The sequence below is a fragment of the Pinus tabuliformis genome, chromosome 2_1 (genome assembly GCF_031772625.1).
Source record: "Pinus tabuliformis cultivar Carrire ecotype Pingquan chromosome 2_1, CPIR1, whole genome shotgun sequence".
NCBI lineage: Eukaryota > Viridiplantae > Streptophyta > Pinopsida > Pinales > Pinaceae > Pinus > Pinus tabuliformis.
In genome coordinates, this window is record NC_142299.1 from 681,898,779 (window position 1) to 681,918,777 (window position 19,999).

General features: G+C 36.7%; 1 pseudogene; it reads right to left on the reverse strand.

Moving 5' to 3' along the window:
- LOC149202443 (uncharacterized) overlaps positions 1-19,782 on the reverse strand; it is a 107,353-nt pseudogene extending 87,571 nt beyond the window's left edge.
- Positions 19,783-19,999: the final 217 nt, after the last annotated feature.

The window sequence follows — 19,999 nt, forward strand, 5'->3', positions numbered from 1 at the left end:
CAAAAGGAAAATCTACACCTCTTAACTCTATAATCACTCCTCCTATGATGGGAATGACATATTTGTTCTAGTTCTTCACCATTTCTTGAATATTAATGGGATTATTTTTCTTCTACAAGGGTAAATGGCACAGATAGATAACATTAAGATAGATCCAAAAACAGATCTATCTAATATAGTCATATTTTTAATCGAAAGGGTGAAGTGCAGAGAAAATTAATAGCATCAACTCACCTTGTGCGTTGTAGTTGTTACTACATCACAAAAATCAAATGTACTAGCCATTATAGAAGCAACGATGAGACCATTTATGTGTGGGATGCCGATCATTAAGTATGTCTGAACTGTATTGGCAATCTTCCCAAACCACAAACTTTTTAGTACTAAAAATCATAAGAAAATCCAACATTACATACTATAAGAACATATTAATAAAATATGCTAGAATAAACATTGATGGAAAGAGAAATTTTTGAAAGGACTACGATTATAAGATCTTTAGAAATACCCAGCTTCAATACCTACCTCAAGCTAGGGTAATCAATATCTTGGGGATATGCACTAGCACCAACAATGATAAGCTTAATCCTAAAAAGGGTGGCATTCTTCTCAAGCATCTCATAGTCAATGAATCCTATAATCGAACAAAACAAACCTGACCATTAACACTTTGAACACTTCACCAAAAGATTGGTTCAATATTTTTCAATGATGGAATTGTTTCACTCCTACTTATTATTAGACTAGAAATGCGAGCTCACGTGTGGACTCATCTAGACGATATGGAATTGCTTCAAATTAAATTGGTGTACTAGATACTCGCTTTTTTTCTATCATGAATCCATGAGACAGATGCCCTCCATGCGGTAAGTCAAAACCCTAAACATTGCAAAAAAAAATTCACATGTTACTTGCCCAAATGGGAATGACAATCTTATCAAAGGAGGTTCGTAGTTCAGAACCATACACACCATAATGCGATGTTGTGGTTGGAGGATAGTTGTATAAACAACAAAATTAGTCGGGGATCGAGATAATGGCTGAAAATTAACGCCCCATGTATTGTTGTCATGATGGAATGCTTCTAGGGCCCTCTGCTAGCAAAGCCTCTCACTTTGGTCAATGAATTCATTGCCAACATATTATATGTATGGCATAAATCGCAACCCAACAGAGTAGTGAATAAATATAGAAAAGTGTCCAACAACTATATCCATCATTGTGATAACAGATACTCATGCAACAACTACAGGTCTCTACACTATAACGTTGAACCCAGAAACCACTATACACATGTGAAACATTCAAACTAAAAAGTACAGGTCCAAAAGCTAAGAGAAACTGATTTTAAGAACAAAAAAATACCAAGTGGAAAGAAGAAACTGCCAAGTAGCTCAGACACAATCACAATCATGATGGTGTCTTATTCACATTACAAGTTATATATTCAGGCACTTACCTCTTACCAGGGATTCCTTCTGAATACTTGTTTGTTAGACATGATCCAAGAGCTTGCATAACTGCCCAGGATGTAAAATTTTTAGAAGAAATAACTTCCAAACCATTGAGTTGCAACTACTTTTCTTTCTCAATTATCACATTCATTTCAGGATCGATCTCACTGACAGGAGGATCTACAAAGCTCTTCTTTCCCTTTGCATGCAGTAATTTACAAACTAGATAAATAAATCACAATAAATTTAGTACCCTCAGTAACCGAGGCATGGTTTGCCAGGAGCATTATTTGTATTATTGAGGTATACAATTTCTGTTTCCTGGAATCCGAGGGGAATCCATATCAAGAACAAACTCTTTATCAAGCCATTAACTAACCATTAATTCAACAAAACTATAAATAAAACTGAGGTATTTTACATAGTTCATTAAATGAAGATAAGAATCTTATTTGGAGCAACTTAATTCACAAATGAATCTTCTAAACACCTCCAAGTTAAACTATATTCAATTATGATCTATGCTTTCTTCACTTGGTCTTCAGATGGAAAGCTTATCAAGGATGTCACACATGCTATCTATACATGTAGCAATTTCAACCAAAAACAAATACATAAATAAATAAATCATAGCGTGAATTCTGAACAACAGGCACATATGGGAAGTTGCAGGGTTGTGTGAGTATGAACGCCAAAGGATTTACCATTGTCAAGCATGTTGTGATACAAAAAGGTTTATATGATGGGCACGGCCTCAAAGTTTCAAACCTCCTAATTTTCTGCTTTTCTGTTGCCAGGGAACCCACAAAACTAGTTGTGAAGTTTTGGGCATCAAATTTTCAATTGGGCTCAAATTATATTGACCCAACAAACCCATCCCTACTGCTCCACTTCCCATTATGACCTGCAATGAATATGTTTTCACTTGAAACAAGAGCTATCCTCTGTGCCCACTTCAAAATGTGAAAAATAATCAAATATTAGGAGACATGTGAGTTGAGAACTTGATGTATTGTGGATAATTATCTAACAGAGATAGACATGAAAGACACCAAAAGCATCACCAGTTCGAATTTTCCTATTGCCCATTACTAACTTGGGTTCGAATTGCAGATAATATACATAACAATAATATCACACATGTAGGAGTAGCTGACTTGGGTTTGAATTACAAATAATATATAGAACAAGAATATCACACATATTCACAGATAATATATATAATATCACTTTGGCAAGCACCAATAAAGAAAGGCCATGGATAAGTTTTATCAACCTCCAGATTGCAACCCACCTTATAAATTTAACCTTTGGAGTCATTTTTATGCCTTCATATAGGTATTTTATTTGATGATGTACCTGAAAAGGAGGGATGTCCTTGTCTACATGTTATAGACATTTTTGGGCCCTACAACCCCAAGCATGAAATGTACATAAAACAAGGGTTCCTAAGTCCCTAAAAGTGTTGTTCTAACCCCTAAAGGAACAAGGTCAACAGATTACAGCTTCTCCCAGAAGTTCTCCATGAGAAACTGCTCAGAATTGGTCAAAACAGGATCATTGCAGCTGCTCCACTGGCTAAGTGCGTTACATCTCACCCAAATACACTGTGAGGGTGCGTTGCATTTCAAAAGTCCCTTCTGTGGGGTGCGATGGGCGAGAAATGACAAATGGCAGTGTCATTCCGCGAGGTGGAGAGGCAATTGAAGCTTCCAGAATCTTCTCCTGTGACACTTGCCTCACTGAATTTGACCAAGGATGAGTAAGAGGCCATCAGTCTCCAAGTGGAAGCAAGAACTATCAGAGAGAAGAAACTAATCAAATCACAAGCTGACTCATCCCCCTTACAAATATCTATATATGGATCCCTCATCCCAGAGATCCAGAGGCTGGAATTTTGCATATTGTAAGGAATTGCTGTTGGTTTCCTGAGACAAACATCAGATTGTTGGGTGATCTAAGCTTTGTTTGAGGTGAAGAGGGGCTTCTTTGCTGGGAGGTTGATGCTGGGTCAGAAAAACCGGTTGTAACTCCTCTTGGCTCTTTTCTTGTTTATCAATAAAAGCTATTTGAGTTTTCCTCCATGCTTTTGTGTCAATGATGCTTGCTACATTTGTATGGTCAATTTACATCTGATCCTAGATTGTTTATAATTATAGATCCATGTCTTTGTATAGTGCTATGCTTCTGTGATCTTACAGGTACTTTGTGAAGCTGGGTGTGCAAGGGAGCAGGTAGCTGAAGACTATCAAAGAAGAGAGGAATCAAATCAGGAGATTAGCGAAAGACAGAGGTTGGTCTCTCTGTTCCTCTCTATCTATAATTCATAAAGGAAAAATGAAAGTAGCTTTTCCCTGTTTGTTTCTAAGGCAGTTGTCACACCTTAGTGGGATAGAGCAGTTCTATATAGACACTTTTCCCTGTAACAAAATGGCGACTCCGCTGGGGAGCTAATTAGTTTGTTTGTTTATCATTCTTTGTTGTTTGTTTCATAAACTTACAAGTAGCATTCGAACTGCATTTGCCATAACAAATGTAAAGTAGACAATTTCTACTTCAATCCATCTACTGGATCTGTTTATGATTTAAACAACTGATTCACGAACTATCTGATTTCCCTTGTGATAGCTCTTAGATCCTCCTTAGATCTACCCCTGATTTTTGTATTACTGATTACTTTTTGCTCGGCCAAAACCCAAGAACTGAACTGCAAACTGTGACCCGGAATCCGAACAGAGTCTCGTTTCTGGCCCAGCGCAGGTACTATTCAGAGATTCTGAATTTCAGTGCACTTCCCGAGTGGACAACCTGCGCTGCATTTCAGATTCTCTGTGTTACAGGTGCGCTGATCAGACTAGCTCTGTGCAGTTGTGGCTTCTGAGATTCATTCTTTCCAGTTCTATTCCTGAATTTTGCTACCCGTGATCAGTATATGTCTATTTGAAACCCCTTTTCCTTGATGTTATTGCACCTCCTTTGTACAAAAGAACTGTAGATGTTTTTGTGTGTTTGTTGAGTCATTTACAGTTCTCCTTTGCAAAAAAAGCGTAATCGTATTGTCGTCCTTTGATTTGAAACTGTCGCAAGTGTCGATTTCAATCGTAGGAAAGAGTTTGATTGCTGTTGATGGTCGATTATCCTGTTACTATTGCTTTTGGTCTAAATTTGTAATTTTCTAGTGTCGAGAACAAGTATTCATTTCAAAATCGTAAGGTGTTGTGATCGTCCCCATTTTTTGATTTCGAAAAGAAACTTGTTGATATTTGTCGCTTGAAAAGAAATTCAGATTTGTGCATCAACTTCCTTTTTAGCATTCATATACTAAGAAATTCAAAAACAAATACATGCATGTGCATTTGCATATAGACAGTCTGATTGGCTTGATTTAGGAAAGTGAATTTAGAGTGTGCTCTTTGCTCTTTGTGAAAAGATTCTGTCTTTCTTTTCCCTAGTAGCTAGGATTTTCATTGCATAAAAGAGATAAAAAGTTTGTTTATCATCTTAGATTGCATTTTAGGAATTACATCTACATCTCGTGGTGAACCCGAAAGGAAAACTTCATAAACAAGATCAACTTAAAATAAATTCAATGAATCTAACAACGCTTTGGAACTTAACGCACAACATTTAGAAGTCTAGGCTAGAGACGTATTCCAGCGTTGTAAAGCCTGGTAACTGTTGTTCTCACTGATGGTTGGGTGATTCCTCCACTTTGAGACGATAAGTGCCAGTACGGACTTGTGCTTATCGAGTATATTTTGGGAGACCCCAATAGGCTTAATCCTTTATCCATAGGAAGCCGTGTCTACCGCCCTATCGATCGCAATGCACTGAACACAGCATTCGGGAAGATTGACTGTCGTACCATAAAAAGTATTCTGCAGTTTTCCGACTGGTTTGGTAATCCCTCTACCTAGATTTCCAGAGCAGTCCCTTTCGTTCCTTTTCAGACTCCTTAACGGAAAAGGTCCATCTGAGCACTTGTCACTTCAGGGTCATTAAAAATCGAAGGAGACTAGAGTCATCTTTTGTTTTTTCTCGACTCTTAAAAATTGAAAAAACAAGTTGTGTCAAAGCGTCTAAAATTTATTTTAAACGGAATATTCATTACCCTTTCCTATGTTGCTCTTGGGTTGAGAAAGTGGAATCCACCAACCAAGGAATTCCCCTTGGAGGAAATCCTAGTCCCTTCTCCTCTTGGGGAGATGTTGGTGCACCCCATATGGCCACATTGTCGCTTCCAGAATTGACAATTGGTTTGCCTGTATGGCTCTTCTCAACCTCTGTTGTTCAGAACACCACAATTCCTGAACAATCGAATCAGCAACTAGACGAGTCCAGAGTTACCCCCCAACCTTCTACTTCCTCTAATTCTTCCTCTCCTCCTTCCTCTTCGCTTGATGGGGCTGGTAAAGCCAAAAGTCAAGTACCTAAGGAGAAGAAGGAAAAGAAGAAGAAAGAGAAGAAGAGGAAGGAGCCAAAAGCGAATGGGGGCAAACGAGTGTCGTCTAGCGAAAATCCACACACTGCACTGACCAGGCCTAAATCGCCATGTGTCATTTGCAAAGGAGACCACTATCACAAAGATTGTCCTTGCATCCCTCGGATCTTAAGGGACTGGTCTCCTCGTTTGCACAACCCGGTGTCGTCAACCTCTGATGATCATGTTGAAAACCCACCATCAACTAGTGAAAGTGAAGCCCCAGGACAAAAAGGGAAATATAGATTTCCTTGTAAACTGTGCGAAGGCGATCATGCCGTCCACCATTGTCCCTTCTTAGATGAAGCTAAAAGAGTTTTGGATGATCGTCCGGTTTCACCGTTACGACTTCCTCCTAGATATAAACAAATCTTGCCGAGTCCGTCACTAGTTGAAAATCCGGCTGGCCTGCTCAGGTGGTCGGCCGAAGCATCTATCATTGAAGATAAACCATCTGAATCCATACCAGACGAAAGTCAAAAGGTTGAGGAGGCAGTTGACCCGGTCTTGCCTTCAGAGGTTCCATCTTCAGATGATACAGTCACTGAAGAGAACAAGGATGACACCGTCCAAATTCTTTTCATAAGCACAGACTCCCACGAACATGGGGGCAATTTACCCGTTCCTTTACCGCAGGAAGGAAGTTCGTCAGAGTCGTACCCGGACGTCTATTCGGTCCCACCTCCAAGCAACCTAGTTGTCTCCTTCGACTGGAATCAACTAGGCAAACCCCGTTTACCGGCTAGTATACCATTCCGAATCATTGTTCAAATATATATAATGGTTATGGCTGGTACCATTGTAGATGAGGGGGCTTTTGTGAGTATCCTTTCCTCAACTGCTTGGAAAGCATTTGGTTGGCCATCGCTTTTACCTGAGATGAGAAATCTAACAGGTTTTGATAAAGGAACCGTCGACCGTTAGGGATCCTTCCCAATGTGCCCATAACATTGAGAGGGAAAACCGTTCACATGAACGTGATGGTAGTTCAAGGACCCCTGGATTACAATCTACTCCTTGGACGAGACTATATTTATTGCATGGGAGCAATTGTCTCCTCACTCTTTAGAGTAATGTTTTTTCCGCACGAAGGAAGAGTGGTCAAGCTCGTAGACCAACTTTCATTTCCCGAATCATACAGAGCAAATAGTCATATACCATCCCTGAATGGTCTTTTCACGCAAGAAATGTCTCAATCCCCAATCCGTCCACCCGATGAGCGCGGGTGATTCGGGGGACATGACTAAAACCTAGGGGGCATGCACCCTAGTCTGCTTCGGCAGGAGAACTTTGGGTATAGGGTAGGTTTCCGTGAGAAAATATGACTAGTCTGTACTCCCATCCGTGATTGGAAAAGGGGGTTATTGTAGAACAAGATTCTCTTGTCAAAGTTATGTGAGTGGAGTAGCCTCCTTCACTCACCTTTGTCTATTTCGGTAGACATCGCCGAAGAAGTGTTTTGTTTGCACTATTAAAAGAACAATCTTTGGGTAACCTGTAAGAGGTAGGCCTCTCTCGCTAAAACAAATGTTTTAACGGACTAAAGAAGGGGTAACCTTGAAACTCTGTTTTATACCTGGGGGCATGCAAACCTTTTGGAGTGCAAACAAAGAGTGATCATTTATCTGTTTTTTGGATTGGTCGTTTCCTAACTTACATAAAGAAAGGATGTGGGGTAAAACTCTAAAAATTGCCATTTTTATGAAACATTCTTATCACATGACTGGATTAATCGAGCAGTTTTAGCACATAGTTCAAGCTCGTTAAAAAATAAACATAAGCCATGAGAAAATGTTTCCCCCCGCATTTAAGCTCGTTAAAAAATGAACTATTCCCCGGTAAATAACCATTGTGAATGTAGTACTTCATCCATTAAAGCCTTGGTTGTGTTTGCACCGTCACCTCCACTTTTTCATTGGCCGATCATTCACCTCCATTTGATTGTTTACCCATTTTGAGGAACATCTGCAAAGAGTAATTTCACTAGCCATCCTTGTGACACTGCCGTGATTGGAAAATTCCAAACCTTACCTAGAATCAGCTGCTACCCGTTTTATCACTCGTTCCTCAAAAGACGAGTCTCCTTTAAGCTCTTTTCAACTGACTCGTAAAATATGAAAAGATTGCCGAGCCATTGGCCTCTCCAGCTCGTTAAAGGGACAGGAAGTGCTATCCCTCCTCTAGATTTTAATCTTTTTGGACCTGAGGGATTATTACACAAAACGATCGAGCGCTTGTTTTGTTCGGCACATTAAAAGTGTCGAAAATTCATCCCTTCTGTATTGTTTTATACTTTTTCGGACTTAAGGGATTAGATGACGAAAAAGGAATTTTGGAGTTACCTTTACGTTCCTTTTCAGACTCTCTAAAATTGAAAAGGACCGAGTTATCTTTGTTGTTAAACTCGTTAAAAAGATTAATAGTGACAAACTTGTCTATAGACGAGAACGAGTTTCGCTATTTCTAGGCTCGTTAAAACATAGCGATGGGTTTGCCCGAAGGGAAAATTATAGAACAAGCATATGTTATACTCCTCAAGCTTGACAAAAATAAAGAGGTACTGGTCAGCAATGACTGGGGAAAATTGGGAAGAAAACTTGAAGAAAATTTGTTGGTAGCAAGTCGCTCTTGAACATGACACTTCCACTCCATGTCCGAGTCGGGTTGGGTTGTTTCATTCACCGGTCACATCACCATGGTCACGCCGTACCATCCACATTTGGGGTTAATGCTACCAATCCATCACATCAGTGTCGCCGATATGTTCAAGAGAAGTCATTCAGTGAATTCACTTGTGTCTCACCCACTACCATACATTATACTCCATTCTTTCATGACCGCCACCCTGAACCTTATATCACCAGATCGTTTTCACCTACATTAAAATCATTTTCTCTGTTCCGTGTCATTGATGTGGGATTCATTAAGGCCCTCCTGTGACGGATCACTTCTTGTCGACATCAGCTCATTATCCAAGAAGTTGATCTAGGAACACCCCATTCAGTACTTTGAAGCTTGCATACCTCAATGGCAAGTTTCTCACTTCCAGCGATAGGTTTACATCAATGGCCTTCGACCGAAAGATTTTCCGTGCTGTTCGACGCCAAGTCCTTTATTCACACCACGTGAATTTTACTACAGTACCTTGAGGATGATTATCATTATCGATGATTCCTCTCACGCTTGTTAACAGTTTACATCATTGACTGGTAATCAAGCGATGTCTTTCCATGTTCAACTTCAGAACATTTCTCACATGGATCGACTTGTACTTCGAGTGAAGATCGGACGAGATTGAAGACCCCAGATCTAGTTTCATCCATCCGGGCTGCGATATATATTCGGGGAAATAAAGACATTAAATGTACATCATTGCTACACAGATAATCATCCACTCAAAAGGATGATGGCTCTATCAGAATCATCAGTCTACACTCAGACGATTGTCTGTCCTATGTACATGAAAATGAATTTATAAAGCTAAGCATGGGAATGCCCGCCTTAGCTAGATCATGAAAATAGTATGAAGATAATGTATTGTATTGTATCTTATTACAGGTCTCCTCCCAGCATTGAAAGAACTTCGGATCCTCATAATAAAGTATTTCACCCGACATCAAAAGATTAACGACCTCATACTTTAGGGGGCAATTGTTATAGACATTTTTTGGCCCTACAACCCCAAGCATGAAATTTCCATAAACCAAGGGCTCCTAAGTCCCTAAAAGTGTTGTTCTAACCCCTAAAGGTACAAGGTCAACAGATTACAGCTTCTCCCATAAGTTCTCCATGAGAAACTGCTCAGAATTGGTCAAAACAGGATCATTGCAGCTGCTCCACTGGCTAAGTGCGTTGCATCTCACCCAAATACTCTGTGAGGGTGCGTTGCATTTCAAAAGTCCCTTCTGTGGGGTGCGATGGGTGAGAAATGACAAATGGCAGTGTCATTCCGCGAGGTGGAGAGGCAATGGAAGCTTCCAGAATCTTCTCCTGTGACACTTGCCTCACTGAATTCGACCAAGGATGAGTAAGTGGCCATCAGTCTCCAAGTGGAAGCAAGAACTATCAGAGAGAAGACACTAATCAAATCACAAGCTGACTCATCCCCCTTACAAATATCTATATATGGATCCCTCATCCCAGAGATCCAGAGGCTGGAATTTTGCATATTGTAAGGAATTGTTGTTGGTTTCCTAAGACAAACATCAGATTGTTGGGTGATCTAAGCTTTGTTTGAGGTGAAGGGGGGCTTCTTTGCTGGGAGGATGATGTTGGGTCAGAACAACGGGTTGTAACTCCTCTTGGCTCTTTTCTTGTTTATCAATAAAATCTATTTGAGTTTTCCTCCATGCTTTTGTGTCAATGATGCTTGCTACATTTGTATGGTCAATTTACATATGATCCTAGATTGTTTATAATTATAGATCCATGTCTTTGTATAGTGTTATGCTTCTATGACCTTACAGGTACTTTGTGAAGCTGGGCGTGCAAGGGAGCAGGTAGCTGAAGACTATCAAAGAAGAGAGGAATCAAATCAGGAGATTAGCGAAAGACAGAGGTTGGTCTTTCTGTTCCTCTCTATCTATAATTCATAAAGGAAAAACGAAAGTAGCTTTTATCTGTTTGTTTCTAAGGCAGCTGTCACACCTTAGTGGGATAGAGCAGTTCTATATAGACACTTTTGCCTGTAACACTACAAACTTTTTATTCCTTCTTTCATGTCCAAATGGCTCTAGAGGCAATTAGGGGCAATGATCTATGTTATTTGAGTGCTATATCATCAAACAATCCAACAAGGAAGCCTCCTTCCAAGTACCCTATCCTCAAATAAGGGGAGAATAGCACCCCATACCTCCTGAGAAAAAATACAAATGAACACCATCACATGGTCTATTGTTTCCCCTTCACATTTTCATAGAGTATAAATTCCATGACCTTATCTTGCCCTATTTTGTAGAACCTCTCACATAAAAACATTATTTGTTAGGGACAACCACATAAAAATCATGGATTTCATTGAAGATTTAACTTTCCAAATCATCCCCACCACCAAGCTACTACTATTGCTTCATCATCAAAGATAGCCTTGTACCGTGACCTAGCTATCAACAATCATATGGCAAGATCGTTGGACCATACAACTTTCTTACTTGAAGAAGACATGGAGACAACTCTTTTCTCCTAAATGCAACCAATGTTGAGTTTAAAAAAAAATTGCTTGATTTTGTATTGAGCAACCACAAAATATATAGAATTTCCTTGTGACATAGTTGCTAAAATGGAATCTTCATCTACAAACATTTACCTATCAGGATGAGAAAATGAAAATCAAATTTCTTTCTTATTCCATAGACTCCAACTATGAGATAAAAAAAAACACATCAAGCTTGTTTACCCCAACACACCAACAAGAAGCAAGCCCCAACTATATAATGTAAGAAAGTAGTAGGTATCCCAAAGGCCTGAAGGGGATCTAATGGAAAGAAGTGACCATTATATGAAGCCTTCCAATCAATGTATAAATATATAAATGTAGATTTATTGTTATTTTAATTGGAAATCTTCAATTAAATAATAAAATTAAATTATGTCTCTCCCAATCTAAATTGCTTATTAGAATAATTCACTAAGAATAACAGAGAAGATGAAAGGTTGTACAAACCAACATATTTTCCAAACAACTAATTCAACATCAGTACCTTAACTTTTTCATGAAGATATCATATTGATAACATTTGAAAAATGGTGGGAAATCTGGGCAGCGACTATCTCTCTTCTGCGAGGTTGATGCGGAAAGAGTGATGAGATTTCACTGTTTTATTTTTTTTTGTTAAATCAGAAAAACCAATATTAATGGAGATATTGGTATTTTTTATTAAATTTTGTGAAGTGACTAAATGTAGCCTTAACCATTCACCTTAACATGTTTTTTATAATATAATTTCCTAAGTCTATTTAATATCTTCATTATCATAAAAACCAACCTATATCCATCTTAACTCCACATCTACCAAACTCTTAGAGGAATGAAATCTATTTATCCCTCTCAGCACTTGGTAGTTAAGATGGATCTAAGATGATAGAATTTCCCATTTAAATATTCTATGCTCACATCAATACCATGGTATTACCATAGGTCAATACCATGGTATTACCATAGGTCAATACCATGGGTTATCATAAACCTCAAGCTTAAAAATTACTATTAATAATTTATAAAGATTAATAAAATTAACAATTGATTTTTATTTTTATTTTTTGTTTTAACCGAGTTAAAATGTTTAAGTGAAATTAAATTACAAGATCCATTTTTACTCTTCATCTACCAATCCCCGAGAGGGATCAAATATTTTTTCACTCTATGCTAGTTTGCATATCACGATATTTGATCCCTCTTATTAGATTGAGAGTAAATATTGATCTATGTTGGTTTAATTCCCCCCTTTAAATAAGCTACATTCCACCTGAAGACCATGGGTCAATACCATGTGCCATATTTATTTTTATTAATACTAATATTAGGGTTAACAATGTCTTTTGCATGGTGTTAATAATAATTTGGCCCATGGTATTTGAAGCCTATGGGCCATATGTTGGTTTAATTCCCCCCTTTAAATAAGCTACATTCCACCTGAAGACCATGGGTCAATACCATGTGCCATATTTATTTTTATTAATACTAATATTAGGGTTAACAATGTCTTTTGCATGGTATTAATAATAATTTGGCCCATGGTATTTGGCCCATAGGCTTCAGCTAAATATAACGCATTTTTTGAGTGTTCATAAATATAAGGTGACTTATGGAGTAAATATAAAAAAACGTTTTATTTATTTACCATACCTCTCGTTTATTTATATTTTTATTAATTTACCATACCTATTTTATAAATATGGTATTTGGCCCATAGGATTCACTTAAATAAAACCTCTTTTTTGAGCCTTCTTAAATAGAAAGAGGGTTATGGACTAAATATAAAAAGAGGTTTTATTTATTTACCATACCTCTAGCTTATTTAAACTTTTATTTATTTACCATACCTTTGGAGTAAGTATAAAAACAAGTTTTATTTATTTACCATACCTTCACTTTATTTATATTTTTAATTATGTACACCCTTGCCATTGATGAAAACCAGATTTGAAAACACGGAGCCATTCACAGGGAGCCATTCACAAAAGAAATTAGGGATATTGGGACCAAATACAACCTCCCAAACCACCTCCCAAATTAGGGCTATTGGGACCAAATACAACCTCCCAAACCACCTCCTAAACCAGAAAATAAGCTATTGAAAATGAATTTCACATTGCAAAGCAGAACATCGGGCGATTGTAGTGGAATATAACCTCCTAAACTAGGCAAATTGGGTCAAATGAGCGTTTTCATAGTTTATCTACCCCTTTCTTTTTGGGTTAAAATGAAAAAAATAATTATTTTTTAAATAAAAGTTGGGCTAACTATATGAAATGGGTGTTTTATAAAAATTTCACCCCTCTAAAATGAAAAACCCCTTAAATTTCGCTCTTGGGCTAAAATTCGCCCCTAAAATTTACCATGCTTTAAAGGCTAAAGAGGAAAAGACACAGGGAAAACTTAAAATTAATCTAGAGGCCTCTACTTCCTTTAAAACTAAAAATGAAGATTCTAAAATAGATGAAATAACTTCACTTCTTAGAAATTTGTCCAATAGGATTTCCAAGATTGAGACTCAACCTAGGATAGTTCAACAAATAGTTACTAGACCCCAAAATCAAAATCAAGGTCAGTATAAAAGAAATCCACAATTACAAATTCTTCATAGACCTAGTAATGATCAACAGGTTCCAACTCCTTTACTGATAGATGATCAACAGCCTGATGACAATACTATGACTATCACTAAAGATATTAATAATATGGATACCTTTTCTGGTCAAACTGCTATTATTCCCCTCTCACAACAAAAATAGGTTCAAGAAGATCCAGAATCCTCATAGGTTTCTAAATATCATGTCTTCTCTGAATTTCTAATTGTAGAGTTAAATAAAAGATACGATCTAAGGCCTAGACCTGGACCTGGTAGACCTCCTAAGGAAACTCCAATAATTGAACCTCGTACCAAAGCTGTTGAAACTCAGACCACTATCATTCGACCATTAAATCAGTCAATTGATACTACTCAAAATGAAAATAATGTTTTGAATACATTTAATGTTGAAAAGGAGTTAGAAAGAGTTAAAATCCCAATTCCACTTTCAGAACTTTCCAAAAACCCTGGGTATAAAAATCAAGTCTTTAAATGGATACAAAACACCTCAGTTGATGCCGAAAGTGATATCATTAGTCTGCAAGATGAAAAACCAGCATTTTTTTTGGTCCTAGTTCAGATATGATCAATGAAATAGTGCCTCCTTTCTATGTAACTCTTAAGACAAATGATTCCATGTTATACGATTGTATGCTTGATTCTAGAGCATCACATATCGTCATGCCAAAAACTATCATGGACCATTTAAAACTTGACATAACTAGATCCTATCATGATTTGTACACTTTTGATTCCAAAAGGATTCCTTGCTTAGGATTGATTAAGGATCTAGTAGTCACCCTTGCCCAAATTCTAGTGAAAAGTGTGGTGCTTGATATAGTTGTCATAAATATCCCTCCCAAATTTGGAATGCTCCTTTCTAGGTCTTGTTGTGCCAAATTAGGGGGAACTCTTCAGATGGATATGTCTTATGCCACTGTTCTAGTTTATGGGGGGGAATAACTAAGGTTATATAGAGAGGTGAGATTTGTGCACACTATTTCCAAAACAAACCAACCAAGGAACCATCCCATTTATGAAATTGATCAAGATTTTGGTTGTTTTCAACTCTCTTCAAACCAAACACATGAAACTCAAATTAAAATTGAAGATGTAATTCAAATTCTTGTACCAAATCAAACTGATGTATGGAAACTATTCTTTGATGGTTCTTGTAAAAAACATGGAGCAGGAGTTGGGATAGTTTTAATCTCACAAGAAAAATAAAATATTACCCAATCATGCAAACTTGACTTCGAAGTTATAAATAATGTGGTTGAATATGAAGCTTTCCTTTTAGGACTACAATTAGCCAAAAGTTTAAAGGTTCAAAACTTAAGTGTTTTTACTAACTCAGAACTTATTGTCAAACAAGTAAGAAATATTTTCCAGACCAAGCATCCTAGGCTTAGGTCTTACCGAAATGAAGTTTGGAATTCAGTTGATAATTTCTTTAATGCTTTTAATTTGACATATAATCCAAGAGATTAGAATATTCATGCAGATTCCTTGGTTATTTTTGCTAGTTCCTTTAAAATTCATGATCAAACTAATGTACTCTATCAAATACAAGTCAAATATATACCATCCATCCCAGATAATCTCAAATACTAGCAGATATTTGAAGATGATGAACACTTGAAATATTTTCTAAAGGTTATAGATGAATTTTCAGTTCTACAAATTGATGAAGATAGAACAGAAAAAAATGAAAATACAAATGAAAATGACACTGCAAAATTCAATTCAAAAGTTGTTGATCATGATATCATTATATTATCTAAAAATTTCATTCCCAAAGGTTTGATTCCTTTAGAGAAGTTGTTTGATCAAAATGATGTACTCAAAAACCCACAGTCAATTTCTTCATCAGATGACATAGAGAAAATTAACATTGGAACAATTGATGATATTAAAAACATCAAAATTTGTGCATCTCTAGATCCTAAAATCAAAACTCAATACCTTGAGTTACTTGAAAATTACAAAGATGTTTTTGCATGGACTTACACTAATCTAAAGACTTATGACACTTCATTGATACAACATAAGGTTCCTTTAAAACTAGAAGAAAAACCTTATCAATAGAAACGTAGGAGGATTAATCCTGATCTTCTACCAACTATAGAAAAGGAAACTAAGAAAATGCTAGATTCCCAGATCATTCTCCCTCTTAGGTATTCTAATTGGGTCACTAATTTAGTTCTTGTTAGGAAGAAGAATGGAGAAATCAGACTGTGCGGATTTTAGAAATTTGAACAAAGAATCACTAAAAGATAACTACCCTTTACCCAAAATGGATCAGTTACTTCAAATGGTTTCAAGAGCACAAAGACTTTCTATGCTTGATGGTTCTTCAGGTTATAATTAGGTAAATGTTGATCTAGCAGACAAAGAGAAGACAACCTTTACTACACCCTAGGGTACATTTATGTACTCTAGAATGCCCTTTGGCTTATCTAATGTTGGAGCAACATTTCAGAGAGATATGGACATAGCTTTTGTGGGTCAGGTAAATAAATTTGTAGTCATTTATCTTAATGACATAACTTTTTCTTTCTAATTCTGATCAAAAACATCTTAAGCATTTGAGGAAGGTTTTTGACAGGTGTAGGAAATTCGGGATATCACTAAATCCAAAAAAGTCTCTCTTTGCTATCAAAGAAGGAAAATTTCTAGGTCATGTAATCTCAAAGGAAAGAGTGGTGATTGATCCCAAACGTGTATCTGCCATTAAAACTATGTCCTTACATAGAAATAAGAAGGAGATTCAAGCTTTTCTAGGCAAGATTAATTTTTTAAGGAGATTCATCCCTAATTATGCTAAAATTGTAAAAGACATAATTGATATGCTTCGAAAGGACCATGAAGTTAAAAGGACTAGCTCTTCCAGATATGCATTTGATCAGATCAAGAAGGCTATCTCTGAAGCTCCAATCTTGGCTAGCTCTTATTATACCAAACCATTCAGTATCTTTTCCTTTGCCTCAAAAACAACCCTTGTTACTATTTTATTACAAAAGAATAAAGATTCCCATGACCAATCCATAGCCTTTTTTAGTAATTATGAGAGATGTCGAGCTTAAGTGTGACATAATTGAGAATCAAGCCTATGCTCTTATTCAAGCCCTGAAATCATTCAGGATGTATGTCCTACATTCACCCATTACTGCTTATGTTCCTAACAATGTTGTGAAGATTGTTTTAACCCAGCCTCAGTGTAATGGGAAGAGAGGTATATGGATCACTCAAATTCTAGAGTTTCATTTGACTATCAAAACCAAAAAGCTATTAAAGGGTCAAGGATTAGCTAAGCTTCTAGTTGAATCCAACTGTAAAGTGCTTGGAATCAATCCTGTTTTGGAAGTACAAGGGAAGAATCCACAAGAACGTTCCCAAAATTTGAATGAGAATAATCCACAAGAACCTTATGAAAGTTCAGATAAGAAGAATACACAAGAACATTTTGTTCTTGCAGAAGGGGAGAATCCACAAGAACCTTCCCTTCACCCTGAAGAAAATAATCTACAAGAACCTTTACCTTCAGATCAGATCAACCCCATACACATTCATGATAATTTTTGTATCAAATTGGTATGAGTACAATGTAAATTTCTTGATCCATTTTGAATGTCCGGCAGCATTCTCCAAAAGTTAGTGTAAAACTCTCAAATTGAAAGCAGTCAAATACTGTATCATAAATGCAAATCTATACTGGAAATACCCACATAATATTTTGCTATTGCATTTAATAGAATCAGAGATGGAAGGAATCATTGACCAGTTTCATACAAGATTTTGTGGAGGACATTATGCTTGGAGAGAAACAACATATAATATATTAAGGGAAGGACTTTATTGGCCTACACTGTTCTTACAAGTAGTAGAAAAGGTCAGAAGTTGTGTGCCTTGTCAAATGTTTGCTTGTAAGCAAAAATTAGCAACTCTTCAATTGATCCCAACTATAGTTTCAACACCTTTTCAACAATGGGGATTAGATTTTATTGGAGAGATTCATCCAACTTCAAGTAATCAGCATAGATGGATCCTCACTGCAATAGACTACTTCACTAAATGGGTGGAAGCAATCCCAATAATAAATGCTACTGATTCAGTAGTAATCAAATTCATTGAAGAAAACATCTTATCTAGATTTGGTTGCCCAATTCAAATTGTTACTGATAATGTAGCAACATTTTCCACTGTCAAGATGATTGAGTTTTGCCAGAAATATCATATTTTGTTGCATCATTCAACTCCATATTACCCTCAAGGTAATGGCCTTGAAGAATCCTCAAATAAAAGTGTGGTGAAGGTAATCAAAAAGACTTTAACAGATCATAAAAAGAGCTGGGATTTTCACCTAATTTATGTAGTATGGGTGAACAGGATTACTCTAAAGAGATCTACTGGAAAATATCCTTTTCAGTTAGTCTATGGGAAAGATGCCATCTTCCCTACCAATATGGCCTTCCCTCTTTTAAAATTCCTACAGGATTCAACAGATGAACCTGGTGATTTTTCAAGGAAAATAACAAATTATTGAACTAAATGAAAACAGAGATGAAGTTCAATACAAATTGAAAAAATATCAGAGCAAGATGAAGAGCATGTTTAATAAAAGAGCCAGGGAAAGGGACTTCAAGGAAGGTGTTATAGTTCTAAGATGGGATTCCAGAAGAGAAGATAAGGGAAAACATGGCAAGTTTGACAACTTGTGGTTTGGACCTTTAGCAATTGTTGAAGTGAAGGGAAACAACACTTTTGTGCTACAAAATCTTGAGGGGTTGTATTCCACTTATCCTGTTAATGGAAGGTTTCTCAAACATTACATTCAGTACTGAGAAGTTGAAGTAGATTTCATTACTAACATTGTAAAAATCCAGTTTATTTTACTTTTCAAGCTATCAGTGTGAATTTTTACAACAAAGACTCCATAGCCCAAGGAGAAGGCACATGGATCTGCAAGTTCTCTGCATTCTACAGGAGAAAGCAGTCCCCAGTTGGAGCCAATGTTGTAGCATTTTTTGGTTTTGATAAGTTAGAATCAATTAGTCAAAAAATGAAAATATATTTCAAAAAAATGTTAAGCTTGGATATCGACAAAAAGAATATTGAATAAAAAATGTTAGGAAATATTTTGATAAATATTTCCATTTCAAATAAAATGTTAGAATAAATGCCCTAAAAAATGAAGGCAAAAATAAAATGTTAGGTTAGAAAGAAAAGAAAAAAAAAACAATAAACTCTAAAAGTGCTGCAAATCTAAATGCCACTACTTTAGTCTAGTTTACTTCTACAAAATAAAAATTATGTGCAGTTTGTTTAAAATGTTGCACTAGTTTATACAATATAGTTATATAGTTTAATCATGATTGGGTTTGTATTAAATTTTTGTTAATAGGTAGCAAAAGGTAGCAAATAAAATTGGCTCAATAGTTTAAACTAAGCCAATGGAGGAAATAAGGGATAGAGGTAGATTAGGCATAAAAAGGAAATGTTGAGTTGCTAGCTTAAATGCACTCTGAAAAATAAGTGAAAATGTTAGGAGTAAAAGGGGTAGGTAGACATGTGAAATGTAATTGGAGCATCAAATGTTTTTATCCTAAGCTGTAACATTGGAAAAACATACATTCAATGATGGGTTTTAATTAACCTAAAGTTTTAAAAGTTGCAATGTTATTTCATAAATATTTCCATTCATCCATTTATTCACCATAACCTACACTTGTCACATCCGCCCTCAAAGTCATGACTCCAACATTACTTCCACATATGTGTTAAATACTCCCTGCGTCACCATTCATCTCGCGTGCGCACCCAAGATTTGATGGCCCACGTCCCTCCTCGACCCTCATTCACCGTCCGAACTTTATCGGCCGGGGGGGCGGGGCTTTCCAAAATGGGCAGTTTCCAATACCACTGACATAAACAGCCTTTTCGACTTTTTAGTGTTTCGAGACTTAAAATCCTAAAACTACTTACCGCCTCACCTTACCCCTGAATCTGGTATATCAAGTAACCATTTACCGCCGCTCCACGTCACGCTCCACCTCATTCCTACCGTCTAATCAACTTTTGCCTATCTATTATCCATTCAATGTCACTCCCATGAATCTATGATTCAAAGACCCATTGATTAATCATGTTGGGTTATTAATGAAAAATTCAAACATTCATTTCCACCCCTGCACCTTTTTTTTTCATTTATAAACCCTATTAATTCATGATAACTATTACATAGCCCATTCCTGCAACTAAACTGATCACTGAAG